This window comes from Octopus bimaculoides, chromosome 3 (assembly GCF_001194135.2).
Source record: "Octopus bimaculoides isolate UCB-OBI-ISO-001 chromosome 3, ASM119413v2, whole genome shotgun sequence".
NCBI classification, from domain to species: Eukaryota; Metazoa; Mollusca; class Cephalopoda; order Octopoda; family Octopodidae; genus Octopus; species Octopus bimaculoides.
Genome location: NC_068983.1, coordinates 3,426,660 through 3,430,873, shown reverse-complemented (window position 1 = coordinate 3,430,873; position 4,214 = coordinate 3,426,660).

Below are 4,214 nucleotides of genomic sequence, written 5' to 3'. Positions count from 1 at the left end.
CTGTCTCACAGCACATCCGTACCTGTTGAGTTTATCCCGAACCGGTAGCGACTCCCGGTAGCACTGCCAGATCAAGGATATCTGGAAATTATCCATGATAGTTCCCGACCGGAAAGTCCTTTATAACAGACTAGCCAGTTCGCACTCGTCGGCGCCCAGAGTCTCCCCGAGAAACGTCGTCGCACTCCCCCACTAATCCTCTATACATTTCTAAATCGGAACATCCACCGATCCCATTGCCCGATTGGTAGAGAGCTCTGAACGCCTGACGACATTTTAGGTGCCAGGCGCCCAGTCTCGGTCTTTTCTTCACCCAGGACAGCAGCTCCACCAAGGACACGAAAAGGCGAGTCTCACAGAACATACAGATGCTCACCGTCCAGAAATCGTTGCAGGTGGCGTAACCTAAGAGCGTGTCCGCGCATTAGGGGCCATTGCATACGTAATCCGCCACTCAGAGGATGCTGACAACAGACTGACTGCTTGACCATTGGAACGCGTCCTTTCCACAAGAATTTCAATAGGAGACGCTCCAACCTGGTCAAGCAGTAATCGGGATATCTTAATAATAATAACAGCAACAATTATAACTATTAAGGGCAAGTGTTCTCTTCTGCTGTTGTTGCCCTTTCAAACATCGAGTCGTTCCATTCACTTTGACCATTTTCGATACAATCCCCCACCTTTTAACAAATTCACTGGAGGAGATCTTTTCCCTTTCCGGCGCTCACCTTCCTCACCAAATAGAACCTGAAAAGTCGATAAAAGTTTGGCCGAATGGAAAAATATTCGTTCCAAGTCCTTTCAGCTTCGTCCATTTCATAACCTTCTTCGCCATTGCCAAAATACAAGAAAAACTGCCTGACCAGTCGTATTAAAAGAGGGCGGCGGGTAAATGATCACAACCCATCTGAAACGAAGCAACCGCTGTGGCCTCTCCTCAACTCCACAAGTGTATGATGCCCAGATATTGCACAAGTGCATGCAGAACGGTTTCACTGCTCTGTGCCGCGCGGCACTTGACTAGAGCTTGTCTCGAATCGATAGTGTCTTTCGATAGTTCTGTCAGGCTAAGGATTTCTGGAAGCTATCGATAGGAGACTTCGCAAGTTCATCCACGTCAGCGTACAGAGTTTCCCCCGAAGATGTCATTGTGCCCCACTCCATCCACCAGTCCTCTGTGTATTGTTAACATGGAACTTTTGCCGACCGCATTGCCTGACGTGTAGAGATTGGTCAGCGCTCTAGAGCATTTCATGCGCCACGCGGCCAGTTTTGCTTTGTTTTTGACTCAAGACCGTAGTTCCATCAGAGACGGACTGCAGAAAGGTTACAAGACATGAAGGAGGACATATACAATAACAGAGCGTGGGGAAAAAATATAACCGTCATCTAGGTAGAATCAGGGTACCCAACGTTTCTGATTACCTTCCCCATTCCATAGCAGACAGGGTCTGTTAAATTCAAACGTTAACATGTTAGGCCCCCAAACACGCCATTTTCTACATCCTCTGGAAAGTCCTTCCATAGATTTTTGGTGTCGTGTACATAATTTCAAAGTCAACCATTATGACAAGTGAAGACGATACGGGAGAGAAAAGGGAAAGAAGAAGAAAAGAAACAGAACGGTGATAATGGCAAGTGCGAGTTTGTAAAAATAGAAAGAAAAAATGGAAATAGGAAGTGATTAAGAGAAACAAGGTCAAGTATCAGGGATACAACAGGTCCATATGTTCGTGGATTTAAAAAAACAACACAAAAACAAAACAAAACAAAAAAAAAATACGGGGCCCTTATGATGTTTCAGGTAACGAAGTTTGAAGCAACTGCAGTGGAAATGTGTCAGTGACCTGGTTAGCAGTGGTGCGACGAAAATTTTGAGACTTCATGAAATAATTGGAAAAGGAATTTAACAGATTTAGGGCATTGCTTTAATAACTAAAATGTCTGTTCAACTATGTAATTGTATCTAAATATGTGGACCTAGAAATAAAGATTACCTGCACATGTCCAAAGAACTCGGCTGTAGAATGGAAATGTCCTTTTAAACCACACTAAATTCGCCCCCCAACCTCGTCATCGTTTCTTAAAATTCATTGTCATCTCTCTCCCCTCTGCCACTGATTCCTAAACAAGTCGAAGAAAATTTCTTATTCCTAGTCTCATTTTTTTATTACCCACGAGGGGTCTTATTCCTAGTCTACCGTAACATTACTTCTGCTAGCAGAGACACAAGTCATAGCAAGACACATTGCTTTTCCTTTCCAAAAAGAAGACCATGGTCAATCTGCATAATGACCTCAGCTGACATCCACCTACGTTCTACAACCTGATGCTACGCAAGGGCTTCGTTAATAGTTTCGGCTTCTCTTCATACATCAGACATCTCCTGCTGATTTTACATCCCATATTTATTCCAAACCGGTTAACACATTCCCATAGCACTGCCAGGATAAGGACTTTTAGAACTTATCTCACACCTGAAAGCCTTCTACGAAACGAGGTTTCTTCCTTATCAACGCCCCAATTATCCACGGGACTTCGTTTCTAATACCCTTCAGCATCATGGAATTTAATAACGCGCATTCTTTGACAACATCGTTTAGTGCTGGAAACACCTGGCAACGTTTCAGATGCCGAACCCCTACTTCAGGGGTCCAAGAATGCCGTGCAGACTACACCTGGCCGCCGCACGGGAATCGACACAGTTTTCACTGCATGCATAGGTATCCTCAGCCAACAGACTCTAAGAATTTCGGTGTGGGTGTTGGCCAGTAGGTGGCTCTCTTATTGAAAGAACTTGTCCATTTCGCGAAATGCAAAGGAACGATTCAGTCTGATCAAATATTATCGAAAGTTATATCCTACTCACTGCTTTAACCCAGGCCTTCCTAACACATATTTTCTTGACCCAGTCACGGGCTCAGGCCACCCCTCCCGACAAACACACACCTACTATATTCCTATAGGTCACACAACCCCTCCCTCTCGGTTCAAATAGCTCAGAACCTCCCCATGCCGCCACTTTGCTGCTCATTGCTAACAGAGATCGAACACTGCTCCACCTGATCATTAGGAACCTTTATCAACGTCCATTAGCGAACATTTGGGCTTTGTAAATGAATGAGGAGAGGATTCTGTCCCTTCCATCAATTTCAGAGGTCCTTAGAAAGGTCAGATATCTCCCCTTTCAGCTCTGACCGAATCCCTCCCCAAAGAGGGAGGGATCGGAATATTAACTGTTCCCTGGAACACCATAGCTCCAACCTTACCCCAGCTGCCCAATGCTTCTCTTATCATCCAAACACTTTCTGCTACCTTCTGTCCTTTATTACAGACACTTTTCTGTGTCTTTCCGACCATTTTTGTCTCCTGCGAGGTTTTGCTCACCATCAAGATAGACTTTAGTGGCGCCAGTCTTCGACCCATCTCTTCTGCATGGCATCAGAATAGCATGCACCAATTTCTCCACATTCTCGTGTTTTAGGAGACACACATCACAAACACCATTTCATTTAGCATCGAAGAAATGAAGAGCTACCATTCTCACCTACAGAAAATCCTCCATCATGGTTCTATTCTCTACAAAACTGCTTTTAGTCGATCTATTGGCCCTTTCCTACCTGACTTCCTTCTACTGTTATATCCTTATTAAAAACAGGAGCATGACTTACTGGTCAGAACATTCGGCTCACAATCGCGAGTTCGATTCTCGGCAGTGCGTTGTGTCCTTCAGCAAGACATTTTACTTTTTACATTGCTCCAGTCCACTCAGCTGGCAAAAAATGATGCACCTGTATTCTGTGTCACGCTGAATCTCTGTTAGAACTATATAAAGGGTCACGTGTCTGTGGAGTACTCAGCCACTTGCACGTCGATTTCACGTGCAGGCTGTTCCGTTGATCGGATTAACTAGAACACTCGTCGCTGTAACCGACGGAGTGCTATTTTTTTTAAACTATTAAATTCTGCTCTAATCCACACCTTTAATCCCACTTAACACCTGTTATTTATAAAGGTCTTTGTCGACCCCTTCCTAACTGAAAGAGACTGACAGAATAAATACCAGGCTTAAATAAAGTAGCAGGGTCTATTTGTTCGACTAAAAATTCTTCGAGGCGTTACCATAAGTGCCAACGCACGAAACTCTCGACCTTTGAGTCACTCTGTTGCTTCTGTTAAATATCAGTTTATATATATATATATATATATAT